Source organism: Nerophis ophidion, linkage group LG20, assembly GCF_033978795.1.
Source record: "Nerophis ophidion isolate RoL-2023_Sa linkage group LG20, RoL_Noph_v1.0, whole genome shotgun sequence".
NCBI lineage: Eukaryota > Metazoa > Chordata > Actinopteri > Syngnathiformes > Syngnathidae > Nerophis > Nerophis ophidion.
In genome coordinates this window covers 4,365,420-4,384,941 of record NC_084630.1, presented here as the reverse complement: position 1 = coordinate 4,384,941, position 19,522 = coordinate 4,365,420, and the positions used below count along the sequence as shown (strand labels likewise).

The following is a 19,522-nucleotide window of genomic DNA, read 5'->3' as shown; positions in this document are numbered from 1 at the left end:
CCGAGCTATACCGCAATGCTAGCTAGTGTTGCCAACGTCCGCCCTTCATGTTATGTTGTTGTATCTGACAAATGGCTGTTATAAAACTGGACAAGTACTTACAGTGCACATGTAGAAAGTAGAGAAAGAGCGTTTTTTTTCAACCACTGTGCCGCGGCACACTTGTGTCGTGAGATACAGTCAAATGTGCCGTGGGAAATGATCTAATTTCACCTATTTGGGTTAAAAATATTTTTTGCAAACCAGTAATTTTCGTCTGCAAATGATGTTTTGTTGTTGAATGTCGATGCTGTTTAGAGCTCGGCAGAGTAACCGTGTTAATACTCTTCCATATCAGTAGGTGTCAACAGGTGGCTAAAGTCGAAAACAGCGGGAGGCACGGTGCAGGTAAAAAGGTATCCAATGGCTAAACCAAAAATAAACAAAAGATGAGTGCCCTTAAGAAAAGGCATTGAAGCTTAGGGAAGGCTATGCAGAACAAAAGTAAAACGGCTACAAAGGAAAGAAAAACAGAATGCTGGACGACAGCAAAAACTTACTGAGGAGCATAGACGGTGTCCACAAAGTACACATCCGAACATGACATGACAATCAACAACGTCCCCACCAAGAAGGATAAAAACAACCAAAAGATTCTTGATCGCTAAAACAAAATGGAAGGAAGACATGAAACTGCTACAGGAAAATACCCCAAAAAGAGAAAAAGCCACCAAAATAGGAGCGCAAGACAAGAACTAAAACACTACACACAGGAAAACCCCCAAAAAGTCAAAATGCAGGTCGTAACAGTACTTAAAGTCAAGAATTATATTGATGGTTATGGTTTAAAGTCAATTTCGACAACAACTTTTTATTGTTTCTTTTTTTTAATGATTTCAACTGGTGGTGTGCCTCCGGATTGTTTCAAAGCAAAAAATGTGCCTTGGCTCAAAAAAAAAGGTTGAAAAACACTGCATTAGAGACACAGACTCTATTAGAGACCGCCCCCCTCACCCGCACGCGCACGCACGCGCGCCCTGCTCGCAATTAGCTGGAAAGTAGACGTGCACGCGCCTGGGCGGTCACAGCTGTGCTTGGCGCCAAAGAGGTGACAGTGACGGGGAGAGTCGCCGCTGAACTACAAGAAAATTAAAAGACAAAAGGGAAAAAAAAAAAAAAAAAAAAAGGACAAGCATCTTTTTGTCTTGAACGAGTTGAGTTTCCTTTCGTGAAGGTAAGAGTTCATTCTTTTCTCTCTTTATTTTCCCACACGGTGTCGGTCGACGTTGTTGCGGCGTTATAGTTCCACAGTACGTATCGAAGAAATGGTTAAGTTAATTTCCATTTTTTTGAGTTAAGTTCATTTCCATTTTTCACATATCAGCGGTAGTAAATGGATGGAAGGGCATACAGGTGTTAATAGTCCGAAAGAGTGTATTTCACCTTTATTGACGTCGATCAACTTATTTAGAGAAGATGACAACAGAGAGCACTCGATATTATCACTAAAACAACAATGGTAAACATATTTTAAATGGATATCATAGACACCTGCATTTAATATATGTATCATACACACTATATATCCATATATGTATACATTAATGTATATATACATGTACACACATACATACATATACATACACACACCCATTTTCTACAACTTGTACATATATACACACATATACAGTACACACACACACACACATATATATATATATATATATACACACAGTATATATATACAGTATATATATACATAAACACACACACATACATATGTATATTTATATACATATACACACACACATCTGTATATACATACACATATATACATACATACATATACCTATATATATATACACAGTATATATATATATATATAGTATATATATATATACATAAACACACACACACATACATATGTATATTTATATACATATATACACACACATCTGTATATACATACATACACTAACATACATATATACATGCACATATATATATATACACATATATATATATATATGTAGATACATATATATATATATATGTATATATATATATGTATATATTTATGTATATATATATGTATATATATATGTATATATATATACATATATACATGTATATATATACGTATATATACATATATATATATATATACATAAATATATACACATATATATATGCATATATATATATATATAAATATATATACATATATATATACATAAATATATACATATATATACACATATACATATATACACATATATACATATACATATATATACATATATATACATGTATATACATATATACATATATATACATATATATATATATATACATACATATATATACATATATATATACATATATATGTATATATATAAACACACACATATACACATTTCATACACATATATACATATAGACATACACATATATATATACATATATAAATACACATTCATATACATATATACATACACATACATATATACATACACACATATATACACACACATGTATATACACATATACATATATACACACATGTATATACACACACACACACATACACATATATATACATACACACACATATATATACATACATATATATGCATACACATATACACACTATATATAATGTGTATCTATATTATATATAATGTGTGTGTATATATATATACATATATATAATACATATAAGTATATATGTATGTATACATACACACACATATATATACATTATATATGAGACATTTTTGATTCAGGGCTATATATAAACATTGATTGATTGATTGATATAAATACACACATGATACACACACTTTTGTAATGCAGGTGCACAATAATCTAATGATTTCCAGCTCTATGATATCTATTGAACAATTTGTTCACTAGTGTTTTGGTTTGCAACTGTGCTGCATCATACTAAGAATAAAATACAAAATTATTTCAAACTACTCCCAGTATGAGTATACTGTACAAGATCCATTATAATAAACATTTTGTTAATTTCTCTCCAACAAAGCATTTTTGTCTTTGTTAGGGCTGAATTTTGTGTTGAATGTCATCATATATGCAAGTGTACTCAATGTTGTGGCCGGTCAGGGTAAATATCTTCATTTTATTTGTAAAATGATATTAAATCCAAACGTTTTCTGACGCAGCGCTCGTATTGGATCATATTGCATTGCACAGACTGAATTTGAGTGTATGTGCAAAGATTACTTTTTTATTGCTTAAGAGCTCTTCCAGTACATTACCATTTAGTGGCTTATCAACAGTTTGAGTATTGACAGTTAACGGGCAGTTTATTGGTGATTCAGCACCATGGGCAGCACATTTTACTGTTACAGCTCTGAGATGCTTGCAGAGCATTAGACAATGCTGATAAATGCATCCTCTCTTCATTGTTGAGACGATACAAAGCTATTAAAGAAGTAAAGTGAAAGTAAACAGATATATGTTTATATTCTTTAGACACATGTCTTTGTAGCCTTTGATGGACTGCAGCAGTGTGCAGCCTGCAGGCTCACTTGGTTGTCAGCCATTTCTCACCACACAAATACAGTAGTGTTAGAGTAGAGATGCAGACGGTGAAGTGTAGGTTGTTGTGATGTGTGTGCGTGTGTGTGTTTGCAACTGCAGCACAAATGCCGCACACCTAATGCAATTGGGATTGACAGGCGACTTGTTGCAACAAGACCGGAAACGATGTGATGTGGTCTATGTTGTGTTGACATCACAGTGCAGAATTTGTGATTCAAATGAGGATACATGTCACAAACATGTATTTGATGTTTCCACTTGCAATGACACTCTTTGAGATACACATAAGTTATAGTGACTGGCTTTGTCTTTATTTGAAGCATTAACATGTATGTTTGTCTTGGTGCATATTATATACCCAACCTAACAGATTTAAAGGCCTACTGAAACCCACTCCTATATCAATGATGAAATATTAACATTGCAACACATGCCAATACGGCCTTTTTAGTTTATTAATTTGCAATTTTAAATTCCCCGCGGAGTTTCCTGTTGAAAACGTCGCGGAATGATGACGCGTACGCGTGACGTCACGGACTGTCAGGAAATATTAGCGCTGCACCACTAGCGGCTAAAAGTCGTCTGTTTTAATCGCATAATTACACAGTATTTTGGACATCTGTGTTGCTGAATATTTTGCAATTTGTTCATTTGATAATGGAGACTATAAAGAACAATGCTGTTGGTGGGAAGCGGTGGATTGCAGCTGCCTTTAGCACCGAGACACAGCCGGTGTTTGTTTGTTTGTTGGGAAGCAGAGCGGTCAAGCGAACATGCTTTCTCTACGTCAGGGGTGCCCATTACGTCGATCGCGAGCTACCAGTCGACCGCGGGGGGTGTGTCAGTCGATCTCCAGCCAGGCTTTTAAAAAAAATAGACCTAAAAATGAGTGATCATCAATCTTCACCAAGACGTCACTTAAATGACATTCACGGTACCGGAGGGTCTTGTGAGATGACGCTGGCTGCTGCAAGATCATTATTATGAAAATATGACCGAGAGGAAGGCCAGAAACACTTTTTATTTCAACAGACTCTCGCGCCGTACCTTCCGTCAAAACTCTAAAGGCCGACTGCACATTTCCTATCTTCACAATAAAAGCCCTGCTTCATGCTGCCTGCGCTAACTAAATACAGAGTCTCGGAAAACTGGCGTGCACAAGCGATCCCTCAGAAAGCTGGCGTGCACATCACTTGTGCACGCCAGCTTTCCGAGACTCTTATTTTGTTAGCGCAGGCAGCATGAAGCAGGGCTTTTATTGTGAAGATAGGAAATGTGCAGTCGGCCTTTCGAGTTTTGACGGAAGGGACGGTGCGAAAGTCTGTTGAAATAAAAAGTGTTTCTCGCCTTCCTCTCTGTCATTTTTTCATAATAATGAACTGGCAGCAGCCAGCGTCATCTCACAAGACCCTCGGGTGCCGTGAATGTCAATCAAGCAAGCTACGGAATTTGCCGCCAATGTTTTTCTTGTAAAGTGTATGGAAGCTGGATGAATTAGATGCCAAAAACCAACCACTTTCATGTGGTATTATACAGAAAGGACAACTTTTTTTCTCCTCCATTTGAAAATGTGGGCGTTATCATCATTACTGTCTGATTCCAATCAATGCAAGTCATCAGAATCAGGTAATACACCAACTTATATTCTTGTCTTTGTGAAAGAAAGACATCTATATGTGTTACACATGCTTGTATTATCATTAAACACATTTAACTTGTTTACAAAAATGTCTCTTTCATAAATAAATAAATATAAATGATATATATAAATGAGGTAGATCCCCTCGAGTTGGTCAATTGAAAAGTAGATCGCCTGCAGAAAAAGTGTGGGCACCCCTGCTCTACGTCAACCAGCATGTTTTTGGATGGGGAAATTGTGATATATATCTTACCGGAGACATCAGTGGATTATTCGTCGTCCTACAGCAGCTGTGAGCTTGGCTCCTCGGCTTCTCTCTGAGACACTGCGTGCTCACCGCAGCCACCCGACCTCGAGGTATGTCTTTACAATCTTTAAAATCTCACTAAAACACTATTAAAACAATAAGCAGATTAGGGATCTTCCAGAATTATCCTACTAAATGTGTAATTACATCTGAAACGCTCACACTGCCGCCGCCCGGAGCCGTCGCTTTATTATTATTATTTTTAATTTTTATTTTTTCTAGTCCTTCACTGTCAATATCGTAATTCACGACTCTTTCATCCTCGCTCAAATTAATGGGGAAATTGTCGCTTTCTCGGTCCGAATTGCTCTTACTGCTGGTGGCTCCCATTATAAACAATGTGAGTATGTGTGGAGCCCTGCAACTCGTGATGTCACGCACATATACTTCCGGTAAAGGCAGGGCTTTTCTACTAGCGACCAAAAGTTGCAAACTTTCTTGTCGATGTTCTCTACTAAATCCTTTCAGCAAAAATATGGCAATATCGCGAAATGATCAAGTATGACACATAGAATGGACCTGCTATCCCCGTTTAAATAAGAAAATCTCATTTCAGTGGGCCTTTAATGTAGTCGGAAGTATTGTACTCTTGTTCTGTGATGTCGAAGTGTCACATGGTGAAGTCGGTGTGTGTTTAGATTATACCTGGATTCAGTTTCTCACAAGATATTGTCACTTTCTCACCTCACAACTTGAAGTATGACAACTTCATGCTCACGTAGTATCATTTGTCGCTTTTTTTCTGAAAATGGCATAAAGATTTCGATACAGACAACCGGCTTAAGGCAGTTTTTAAAAGATGTATTTGTTTTCTGTTGAGCTAAAGACCTACCTATCAGTCAATGACTACTTTTCCATGCACTAAATTAGTCCGATTTGTTGTACTTTCGCACCTACATGTGAAGTCCCAGTATCCATGCACACTCTCTAAAGCAGGGGTAGGGAACCTATGGCTCTAGAGCCAGATGTGGCTCTTTTGATGACTGCATCCATCCATCCATCCATCATCTTCCGCTTATCCGAGGTCGGGTCGCGGGGGCAACAGCCTAAGCAGGGAAACCCAGACTTCGCTCTCCCCAGCCACTTCGTCTAACTCTTCCCGGGGGATCCCGAGGCGTTCCCAGGCCAGCCGGGAGACATAGTCTTCCCAACGTGTCCTGGGTCTTCCCCGTGGCCTCCTACCGGTTGGACGTGCCCTAAACACCTCCCTAGGGAGGCGTTCGGGTGGCATCCTGACCAGATGCCCGAACCACCTCATCTGGCTCCTCTCGATGTGAAGGAGCAGCGGCTTTACTTTGAGTTCCTCCCGGATGACAGAGCTTCTCACCCTATCTCTAAGGGAGAGACCTGGAAACTCATTTGGGCCGCTTGTACCCGTGATCTTGTCCTTTCGGTCATGACCCAAAGCTCATGACCATAGGTGAGGATGGGAACGTAGATCGACCGGTAAATTGAGAGCTTTGCCTTCCGGCTCAGCTCCTTCTTCACCACAACGGATCGGTACAACGTCCGTATTACTGAAGACGCCGCACCGATCCGCCTGTCGATCTCACGATCCACTCTTCCCTCACTCGTGAACAAGACTCCTAGGTACTTGAACTCCTCCACTTGGGGCAGGGTCTCCTCCCCAACCCGGAGATGGCATTCCGCCCTTTTCCGGGCGAGAACCATGGACTCGGACTTGGAGGTGCTGATTCTCATTCCGGTCGCTTCACACTCGGCTGCACACCGATCTGGCTCTCAGATAAATCTTAGCTGACATTGCTTAACACGATAAGTAATGAATAATTCCGCTGGTAATCACAGTATCAAAAATAACGTTTAAAATATAAAACGGCATAGCTCGGTTGGTAGAGTGGCCGGGCCAGCAACTTGAGGGTTGCAGGTTCGATTCCCACTTCCACCATCCAAGTCACTGCCGTTGTGTCCTTGGGCAAGACACTTTACGCACCTGCTCCCAGTGCCACCCACACTGGTTTAAATGTAACTTGGATATTGGGTTTCACTATGTAAAGCGCTTTGAGTCACTTGAGAAAAGCGCTATATAAATATAATTCACTTCACTTCACTTCAAAAAATTCTCATGTCTTTTCATCTATCCATCCGTTTTCTACCGCACCTGTTCAAGAAGTCGCATTCATTTATTTATTGTTGGTCAGCTTCAGAATAATGTTATTAAAAAGAACAAGAGACTTATTATACTCTAAAAATGTTGGTCTTACTTAAAAATGCACTCATTTAGTAAAAAAAAGTATTATATGGCTCTCACGGAAATACTTTTTAAAATATTTGGCTTGTATGGCTCTCTTAGCCAAAAAGGTTCCTGACCCCTGTTCTAAAGTCTAATGCGTCCCGTACACTGTAGGGCACTTATTAATGTATTGCTTTTCCGGTTACGACGACGTCACACCAAAACAAGGCATCTTCGGTTCCTTATAAGTCAACAGCCCAGTTCTTGCTGTACCCAATATCCGCTGTAATATTATATTGTATTCTATATAATAATTTGAACATGTTGAATAGAGAAACTGGAAATTGTGATGTATCATGTTGTACGCATGCATGTTCGAAGTAAACACAAACTCAACTCAACTAAATGTTAGCACATATTGCAAATATTAGGTCTGTAATGGCTATGCTGATGATTTCATATTAAAGTTAAAGTACCAATGATTGTCACACACACACTAGGTGTGTCATGATCCCTGGTCCAGATCATGTTTTTGTTATGTTCTGTTATTTTTGAACTCCCCTAGATCCTGTTTTGTGCACCTCTGGGTTTGTTTTGGTTTCTATTGAGATTAATTTGGTTCACCTGCTTCTGGTTAGTGGTCGGCCCGCTCACCTGCAGTCGACCACTAATCAGAGAGCTATTTATCCACTTCTCACGCCACACTCGTCCTGGATTTTTTGTTTGCTTCACGCAACAGTTCCGCTTGTAGTTTTTGTCTCCTAGTTTATGCTTCCTGTGCTAAACTGTAACCTTGGCTTCCCACGTTTTCCTTCTGCTTGTTTTGTGTTTTTGGTACGTGTTTAATTTTGTAGATTACCTGTAAATCCTGTCCAGATTGATCCGTTTGCATCCTTGGGGAACAAACCTCGCAGCAAGCTGCGACCCCCCCCGCCGTAACAAGGTGTGGCGAAATTATTCTTGCGACATTACATGACTCTACAAACAAGAATGTCTCGGAGTGGATGCAGGTTTGAGACAGCGGTTGTTTCGAAGGAATGTTCGGACGGAGAATCATGGAAACAAAACTTTCGAATGTCTCAGAGTTCATTCAAAAGGCTCTGTGGATTTATGGAACGGTTTTAAAATCCGAAGGAAAAGACTGTTTGTGCCCCGTTACCGCTTCAGAGGGTTGCTATTGTTGTGACGAAGCTTGATGGTTGTGTTTATTACACAGTTATTGCTAATCAGAGTGGGATGCACAAATGCAGCGTGAAGGTTTGTGTACGCTTTCTTTTTTGCCTTGTAATATACCTGCTTCATTCGCTTTCATCTCTTCAGATTTTGTTTGTTACTCCGTATGAAACCGGCATTCTCTATTTTCTTAGCCATCCATCATCTTCCGCTTATCCGAGGTCGGGTCGCGGGGGCAGCAGCCTAAGCAGGGAAGCCCAGACTTCCCTCTCCCCAGCCACTTCGTCTAGCTCTTCCCGGGGGATCCCGAGGCGTTCCCAGGCCAGCCGCGAGACATAGTCTTTCCAACGTGTCCTGGGTCTTCCCCGTTGCCTCCTACCAGCTGGACGGGCCCTAAACACCTCCCTAGGGAGGCGTTCGGGTGGCATCCTGACCAGATGCCCGAACCACCTCATCTGGCTCCTCTCGATGTGGAGGAGCAGCGGCTTTACTTTGAGTTCCTCCCGGATGGGAAAGCTTCTCACCCTATCTCTAAGGGAGAGACCCGCCACACGGCGGAGGAAACTCATTTTGGCGATTCAGGAGGAACAGTGTGGTTTTCGTCCTGGTCGTGGAACTGTGGACCAGCTCTATACTCTGGGCAGGGTTCTTGAGGGTGCATGGGAGTTTGCCCAACCAGCACTATTTCTCGGGCTGAGGTTTGGCAAGGTAGTTAAAAAGCTCCTTGGTGGCCTTCCCCCGCCGGGGGTGGATGTGATTTGCCCGGAGTTCCTAAGGCTCTGGATGCTGTGGGTCTGTCTTGATTGACAAGACTCTGCAACATTGCATGGATATCTGAGTCGGTACCTCTGAATTGAGACACTGAGGTGGTAGTTCCTCTCTTTAAGAAGGGGAACCGGTTGTAGAACTAATGACCAGCTATATACTCTCGGCAGGGTCCTTGAGCGTGCCCAACCAGTATGCTTTGTGGACTTGGAGAAGGCATTCGACCGTGTCCCTCGGGAAGTCCTGTGGGGAGTGCTCAGAGAGTATGGGGTATCGGACTGTCTTATTGTGGCGGTCCGCTCCCTGTATGATCAGTGTCAGAACTTGGTCCACATTGCCGGCAGTAAGTCGGACACGTTTCCAGTGAGGGTTGGACTCCGCCAAGGCTGCCCTTTGTTACGATTCTGTTCATAACTTTTATGGACAGAATTTCTAGGCGCAGCCAAGGCGTTGAGGGGATCCGGTTTGGTGACCGCAGGATTAGGTCTCTGCTTTTTGCAGATGATGTAGTCCTGATGGCTTCATCTGGCCAGGATCTTCAGCTCTCACTGGATCGGTTCGCAGCCGAGTGTGAAGCGACCGGAATGAGAATCAGCACCTCCAAGTCCGAGTCCATGGTTCTCGCCCGGAAAAGGGTGGAGTGCCATCTCCGGGTTGGGGAGGAGACCCTGCCCCAAGTGGAGGAGTTCAAGTACCTAGGAGTCTTGTTCAGGAGTGAGGGAAGAGTGGATCGTGAGATCGACAGGCGGATCGGTGCGGCGTCTTCAGTAATGCAGACGTTGTACCGATCCGTTGTGGTGAAGAAGGAGCTGAGCCGGAAGGCAAAGCTCTCAATTTACCGGTCGATCTACGTTCCCATCCTCACCTATGGTCATGAGCTTTGGGTCATGACCGAAAGGATAAGATCACGGGTACAAGCGGCTACCTTCTTAAATAAATGGCTTTTTCTTTCCCCCCAATGATGCACTTGAAAATGTTTTGTTATTAAGTAAATAAAGTCTCTTAATTCCAGTTGATGCCTGTTTTAATTAAATAGTATCTGCTTCGGACTTATATCCCGCGTGTTGAGACTGGCGCATGCGCGGAATGAAGGGTTTCCTACAGCAGAGAGATATGGTTTCTGTTAAGATCCGTACTCCGATCTTCCCATATTATGGTTTATTGTTGCATTTTTATCACTCCGTCGTTCTACCCTCATACTTCCTGTTTTTGTTCATTACCATGGTTACTCATCAGTTCACCTGCTACAGATAATCACCGTCACTTTATAAACCGTCCTCTTTTGTTTGTTCAGCCTGGGTTCATAATTTGCTTTCACGCAACAAGTTACGCCTGCACTCTACATCGTATGTATATTCTCGCTAGCTTTTCACGCTCAGCCATTTGTTTATTCCAGCTCTCATGCTGCATGTTTTGTTTTTCTCTTTAATGTGTCTATGCGCCAGTTTAGTTCTCATTTTTGTATATCCTAGCTTTTATGCTAGCGTCTTTGGTTTGCCTTTTTATTAGCACCAGTGTTTTGTTTCATAGATCATTTTCGTTAAATAAATTGTTTATATTCTTACCTTTGCTGTGTTCACTTGACGCATCCTCGAGGGAATCGAACAATGCCGAACAGACGTAACAGTTTCTAATAAAAAGGTACGATAGTCCAATTTCTCAAAAGCCAAACATGATCAGATTAGGGTGTTTCCATGGGTTGTACGAACTATTTTGGAATTCAGACTAATTTAGTGACTGTTCCTAGAGTCAAAGGGGTAAAAGCAGATCATCGACCAATCGCACCAGAGTTGGCATGGTCTGGAGAGCAAGCTGGGGAGAAGAACGCAGATTTACTTCGCACATGAACTCGATTAAACATTTGTGAAAACAGCCAATTAGAGTCAACCTTTTCCTGCTAAGGTATCTGCATAACAGCATCAACAGAATGAGTAAACTTGGGGCTCCATGCCAAGCTGAAGGTAGCAAAATAAATGTTGGCTGTGACTCTGCGTTATCTAGGGCAGTGGTTCTCAAATGGGGGTACGCGTACCCTTGGGGGTACTTGAAGGTATGCCAAAGGGTATGTGAGAGTTTTCAAAAATATTCTAAAAATAAGAATTAAAAAATCCTTTCTAACTATATTTATCGAATAATACTTCAACAAAATATGAATGTTAGTTCATAAACTGTGAAAAGAAATACAACAATGCAATATTCAGTGTTGACAGCTAGGTTTCTTTGTAGACATGTTCCATAAATATTGATGTTAAAGATTTCTTTTTTTTGTGAATAAATGTTTAGAATGAAGTTGATGAATCCAGATGGATCTCTATTACAATCCCCAAAGAGGGCACTTTAAGTTGATGATTACTTCTATGTGTAGAAATCTTTATTTATAATTGAACCACTTGTTTATTTTTCAACAAGTTTTTAGTTATTTTTATATCTTTTTTTCCCCCAAATAGTTCAAGAAAGACCACTACAAATGAGCAATATTTTGCACTGTTATACAATTTAATAAATCAGAAACTGATGACATAGTGCTGTATTTTACTTCTTTATCTCTGTTTTTCAACTAAAAATGCTTTGCTCTGATTAGGGGGTACTTGAATTAAAAAAATGTTATCACTTAAAAAAGGTTGAGAACCACCTCTGTGATTTAACATTAACAAAATCACAAAATTAAATCTTATTTAATTTTCATTATCATGAAGAAATCTGCAGTTTCTTTAGTTTTTAAGTACAGATGCTTTAAAACTGGCAGGTAAAACAACAGAAAAATGAATCTGGGTGAGATGACGAACAAATTAATTGTGGTAATTTTTTTGTCGCATCGCTCTAGCCTTACCCTAGTTTGAGATTTTTTGAGTATTTTATTAAAACAAACCTACCATAGTGCCCCACTTGGATCAAGTGTCATTTGATAACAGTAACAGTTCGAGATGCTACCTCAGTAGAAGCATTTAAGTCTCACCTTAAAACTCATCTGTATACTTTAGCCTTTAAATAGACCTCCTTTTTAGACCAGTTGATCTGCCGCTTCTTTTCTTTCTCCTATGTCCCCCACTCCCTTGTGGAGGGGGTCCGGTCCGATGACCATGGATGAAGTACTGGCTGTCCAGAGTCGAGACCCAGGATGGACCGCTCGTCGGGACCCAGGATGGACCGCTCGCCTGTATCGGTTGGGGACATCTCTACGCTGCTGATCCGCTTGAGATGGTTTCCTGTGGACGGGACTCTCGCTGCTGTCTTGGAGCCACTATGGATTGAACTTTCACAGTATCATGTTAGACCCGCTCGACATCCATTGCTTTCGGTCCGCTAGAGGGGGGGGGGGGTTGCCCACATCTGAGGTCCTCTCCAAGGTTTCTCATAGTCAGCATTGTCACTGGCGTCCCACTGGATGTGAATTCTCCCTGCCCACTGGGTGTGAGTTTTCCTTGCCCTTTTGTGGGTTCTTCCGAGGATGTTGTAGTCGTAATGATTTGTGCAGTCCTTTGAGACATTTGTGATTTGGGGCTATATAAATAAACATTGATTGATTGATTGATTGACTGACAAAAATAACTGACATTTTGGTATACAAATAAGAACTACACAAAAATGTTGACAGAAACTAAATCCAATCATGGTTAATTTTGCTGTATCGATGGGTGGAAGAAGTTTGGAATATATCCAATAACAGCTCTTTAACAGTGTACATATTAAAAAGGGGTCGGGAGTTGTTTACGAAAGACAAGCAATCAAATGTTTTTTTTTATTGTGAACTGCCACAACACAAATGAATGGAATTAACATGTTCCACATTGTAATATTTGCACACCTGGGAGAAAGTGAAGAGGACACATTTCATTTTGACGCTATATGATGCAATTAGTTTGCGAGTCACCGTGACGTCTACACAACTGTAAGTTCAATCAATCAATCAATGTTTACTTATATAGCCCTAAATCACTAGTGTCTCAAAGGGCGGCACAAACCACTACGACATCCTCGGTAGGCCCACATAAGGGCAAGGAAAAACTCACACCCAGTGGGACGTTGGTGACAATGATGACTATGAGAACCTTGGAGAGGAGGAAAGCAATGGATGTCGAGCGGGTCTAACATGATACTGTGAAAGTTCAATCCATAATGGATCCAACACAGTCGCAAGAGTCCAGTCCAAAGCGGATCCAACACAGCAGCGAGAGTCCCATTCACAGCGGAGCCAGCAGGAAACCATCCCAAGCGGAGGCGGATCAGCAGCGCAGAGATGTCCCCAGCCGATACACAGGCGAGCAGTACATGGCCACCGGATCGGACCGGACCGGACCCCCTCCACAAGGGAGAGTGGGACATAGGAGAAAAAGAAAAGAAACGGCAGATCAACTGGTCTAAAAAGGGAGTCTATTTAAAGGCTAGAGTATACAAATGAGTTTTAAGGTGAGACTTAAATGCTTCTACTGAGGTGGCATCTCGAACTTTTACCGGGAGGGCATTCCAGAGTACTGGAGCCCGAAATGAAAACGCTCTATAGCCCGCAGACTTTTTTGGGGCTTTGGGAATCACTAATAAGCCGGAGTCCTTTGAAGGCAGATTTCTTGCCGGGACATATGGTACAATACAATCGGCAAGATAGGATGGAGCTAGACCGTGTAGTATTTTATACGTAAGTAGTAAAACCTTAAAGTCACATCTTAAGTGCACAGGAAGCCAGTGCAGGTGAGCCAGTACAGGTATATATGTATGTATATATGTATATAAAGGTATATACAGTATAGGTATATATGTATGTATATATGTATATAAAGGTATATACAGTATAGGTATATATGTATGTATATATGTATATAAAGGTATATCCGGTTTCAGGGCAAATCACTCCACGGAGACAGCCCTCGCAAAAATGACTAATGATCTATTGCTAACGATGGATTCTGATGCGTCATCTATGTTGCTGCTCCTCGATCTTAGCGCTGCTTTCGATACCGTCGATCATAATATTTTATTAGAACGTATCAAAACACGAATTGGTATGTCAGACTTAGCCCTGTCTTGGTTTAACTCTTATCTTACTGATAGGATGCAGTGCGTCTCCCATAACAATGTGACCTCGGACTACGTTAAGGTAACGTGTGGAGTTACCCAGGGTTCGGTCCTTGGCCCTGCAATCTTCAGCATCTACATGCTGCCGCTAGGTGACATCATACGCAAATACGGTATTAGCTTTCACTGTTATGCTGATGACACCCAACTCTACATGCCCCTAAAGCTGACCAACACGCCGGATTGTAGTCAGTTGGAGGCGTGTCTTAATGAAATTAAACAATGGATGTCCGCTAACTTTTTGCAACTCAACGCCAAAAAAACGGAAATGCTGATTATCGGTCCTGCTAGACACCGAACTCTATTTAATAATACAACTCTAACATTTGACAACCAAACAATTAAACAAGGCGACACGGTAAAGAATCTGGGTATTATCTTCGACCCAACTCTCTCCTTTGAGGCACACATTAAAAGCGTTACTAAAACGGCCTTCTTTCATCTCCGTAATATCGCTAAAATTCGCTCCATTCTGTCCACTAAAGACACTGAGATCATTATCCATGCGTTTGTTACGTCTCGCCTCGACTACTGTAACGTATTATTTTCGGGTCTCCCCATGTCTAGCATTAAAAGATTACAGTTGGTACAAAATGCGGCTGCTAGACTTTTGACAAGAACAAGAAAGTTTGATCACATTACGCCTGTACTGTATATACCTTTATATACATATATACATACATATATACCTGTACTGTATATACCTTTATATACATATATACATACATATATACCTGTACTGTATATACCTTTATATACATATATACATACATATATACCTGTACTGTATATACCTTTATATACATATATACATACATATATACCTGTACTGTATATACCTTTATATACATATATACATACATATATACCTATACTGTATATACCTTTATATACATATATACATACATATATACCTATACTGGCTCACCTGCACTGGCTTCCTGTGCACTTAAGATGTGACTTTAAGGTTTTACTACTTACGTATAAAATACTACACGGTCTAGCTCCATCCTATCTTGCCGATTGTATTGTACCATATGTCCCGGCAAGAAATCTGCGTTCAAAGGACTCCGGCTTATTAGTGATTCCCAAAGCCCAAAAAAAGTCTGCGGGCTATAGAGCGTTTTCCGTTCGGGCTCCAGTACTCTGGAATGCCCTCCCGGTAACAGTTCGCGATGCCACCTCAGTAGAAGCATTTAAGTCTCACCTTAAAACTCATTTGTATACTCTAGCCTTTAAATAGACTCCCTTTTTAGACCAGTTGATCTGCCGTTTCTTTTCTTTTTCTTCTATGTCCCTCTGTGTATCGGCTGGGGACATCTCTGCGCTGCTGGTCCGCTACCCTTGGGATGGTTTCCTGCTGGCTCCGCTGTGAACGGGACTCTCGCTGATGTGTTTGGACTGGACTCTCGCGACTGTGTTGGATCCATTATGGATTGAACTTTCACAGTATCATGTTAGACCTGCTCGACATCCATTGCTTTCCTCCTCTCTAAGGTTCTCATAGTCATCATTGTCACCGACGTCCCACTGGGTGTGAGTTTTCCTTGCCCTTATGTGGGCCTACCGAGGATGTCGTGGTGGTTTGTGCAGCCCTTTGAGACACTAGTGATTTAGGGCTATATAAGTAAACATTGATTGATTGATATACAGTACAGGTATATATGTATGTATATATGTATATAAAGGTATATACAGTACAGGTATATATGTATGTATATATGTATATAAAGGTATATACAGTACAGGCGTAATGTGATCAAACTTTCTTGTTCTTGTCAAAAGTCTAGCAGCCGCATTTTGTACCAACTGTAATCTTTTAATGCTAGACATGGGGAGACCCGAAAATAATACGTTACAGTAGTCGAGACGAGACGTAACAAACGCATGGATAATGATCTCAGCGTCTTTAGTGGACAGAATGGAGCGAATTTTAGCGATATTACGGAGATGAAAGAAGGCCGTTTTAGTAACGCTTTTAATGTGTGCCTCAAAGGAGAGAGTTGGGTCGAAGATAACACCCAGATTAGTTAAACCTAATTCTACCGCACTGCGGTGTTTAGATGGCGACAGGTGTGGACAATATTGGAGACGGACACATTTGTCCCCACACTAAAAGTATACAGCGAAGGAGAAAACTATTTGATGTTGCTTTTATTTTGTCAATACAGCATCCTTCAGCTGCTGTGACTGAGAGTTAATGAGTTGAGGAAATATGCAGCAGGCGATGTCGTGAACGTTGTCACAACTTGTTTATAAAGTCTTTACTTGGTTTACTGGGATGGTGGCGTGTCCTTTATTTAACTGCAAACTGTATCAGTGTTCAAATAACATCAATACTATCTCAAATGTTTTGTCATCTCACCGAATTGAACAAAGTCGGTGAAGATTGTGTATTCGATGTGAGACGTGTCACTGTTTTGTTTTTGTTGCTGTTGGCTTAACTGTTCTACTGAACCACACGGCAGCGTTGGCGAAGAACAAAGTTTATTAAACTTCAATATGCATTTGCCAAACTGCTTTTTTTTAATATATTGATATCGAAAAGTAAACCATCTTTTTTTACCTTACTTTTTTTTTCATGTCACAAAGGCGTTACTTCAAAACTATTCATGTGACAGCATTTTTTTATGTTTAATTGGGCATAGTTAATATCTACATCAATCAATCAATCAATCAATGTTTACTTATATAGCCCTAAATCACTAGTGTCTCAAAGGGCTGCACAAACCACGACATCCTCGGTAGGCCCACATAAGGGCAAGGAAAACTCACACCAGTGGGACATCGGTGACAATAATGACCCTGTGGGACGTCGGTGACAATGATGACTATGAGAACATGATACTGTGATACTGATGATACTGATGACTATGAGAACATATGAGAACATGATACTGTGAAAAATCAATCCATAATGGATCCAACACAGTCGCGAGAGTCCAGTCCAAAGTGGATCCAACACAGCAGCGAGAGTCCCGTTCACAGCGGAGCCAGCAGGAAACCATCCCAAGCGGAGGCTGATCAGCAGCGCATAGATGTCCCCAGCCGATACACAGGCGAGCAGTACATGGCCACCGGATCGGACCGGACTCCCTCCACAAGGGAGAGTGGGACATAGAAGAAAAAGAAAAGAAACGGCAGATCAACTGGTCTAAAAAGGGAGTCTATTTAATATTTTATTTATATATATATGACATATTTCTGCTCAAACACTTAATGGATCTGTCCTTATACTGCATCTACATGTACATATACATGTACATAACTTAAATTAATTATAAAAAATAAGCATTGTATCTCTCTTGTCCTGTTGAGCAAAAAAAATGGCAAAGTATATCGTTCCTGACCATATGATTGTTACTTTTGTGTTAAACTAATTCTTTGCAGGTATTATAAATAAAGGTGCTTTCAAATAAACTTTAAAGCTTTAACTTTTTTGTTTTAGTTGACTAAAATTACTGTAATTTCAGCTAACTAAAATGTGTAAATTTGTTGACTAAAACTAAACAAAAAGTAAATCAATTTGGATGTCTAAAATTTGACTAATACAAAAATGAATTTTCCTCAAAAGACTGTGACTAAAACTAAATCAAACTGCTGTCAAAATTAATACTGCGGTAAAGTTCCTGCGGTGGAAAAACGCCTAGTCTGTTAGTAATAAGTTTAAAAATAAAAGAGTTGCCTAATAAAAGTGTGTAACAAGGCAATTCCATCCATCCATCCATTTTCTACCGCTTATTCCATTTCGGGGTCACGGGGGGCGCTGGCGCCTATCTCAGCTACAATCGGGCGGAAGGCAGGGTACACCCTGGACAAGTCGCCACCTCATCGCAGGGCCAACACAGATAGACAAACATTCACACTCATAAGTTTATATTCATACATAATCATGTTACAAGCAGCCCTTTAAAGCAATGATTCTCAAACTGTGTTACGGGTACCACCTCCATCTAATCAGTGGTACGCCAAACAATCAATTAAACACAGTCTTACTGTTCAAACAGTGTGTAATAGAGTGGCCAAAAATATTAAATATACATATTGAAAAAAACACCTCAGCCTTATTTTTAATTAATACTTAGGCATACTACACTACTGTATTTTAAAGTTGGGCATTGTGGTGGTACTTGGAGAGTTAAGTGCTTTCTGAGGTGGTACTTGGTGAAAAAAGTTTGAGAAGCACTGCGTTAAAAGGGTAGGCATAATTGGGACGTGGCCCTCAATAAAAACTAGTTTGACACTCCTGGACTAGATCAACAATTAAATACACATTTTGATTAGTGTAAAGCAAGCATATTCAACTATTGGTGTACAATTTAAACTGCTTCACTAAATCAAGCAATGAGTTGAAAATATTTAAATATGTGCCAAAGGGGACAATGAAGAAGGCGGGACCTAAACAATAACGCTAACTACTGCAAATAAGAAGAATGCAAACTAGGGATGTAATTCTAAACGGTATAATGATAAACCGCGGAAAAACTTCCCACGGTTAGTACCCATCCATCCATCCATCCATCATCTTCCGCTTATCCGAGGTCGGGTCGCGGGGGCAGCAGCCTAAGCAGGAAGCCCAGACTTCCCTATCTCCAGCCACTTCGTCTAGCTCTTCCCGGGGGATCCCGAGGCGTTCCCAGGCCAGCCGGGAGACATAGTCTTTCCAACGTGTCCTGGGTCTTCCCCGTGGCCTCCTACCAGCTGGACGTGCCCTAAACACCTCCCTAGGGAGGCGTTCGGGTGGCATCCTGACCAGATGCCCGAACCACCTCATCTGGCTCCTCTCGATGTGGAGGAGCAGCGGCTTTACTTTGAGTTCCTCCCGGATGGC

At 40.8% G+C, this 19,522-nt stretch overlaps 1 protein-coding gene across 2 annotated transcripts in view; it reads left to right on the top strand.

Annotated features, from left to right (window-relative positions):
- Window positions 1-1,076: 1,076 nt before the first annotated feature.
- LOC133538558 (voltage-dependent calcium channel gamma-5 subunit-like) overlaps window positions 1,077-19,522 on the top strand; it is a 61,538-nt gene continuing 43,092 nt past the window's right edge. For both annotated transcript variants that reach the window (XM_061880212.1, XM_061880211.1), the window contains exon 1: window positions 1,077-1,213. The gene's annotated coding sequence lies outside the window, so the exon portion shown is untranslated. The remainder of the gene's footprint in view (window positions 1,214-19,522) is intronic.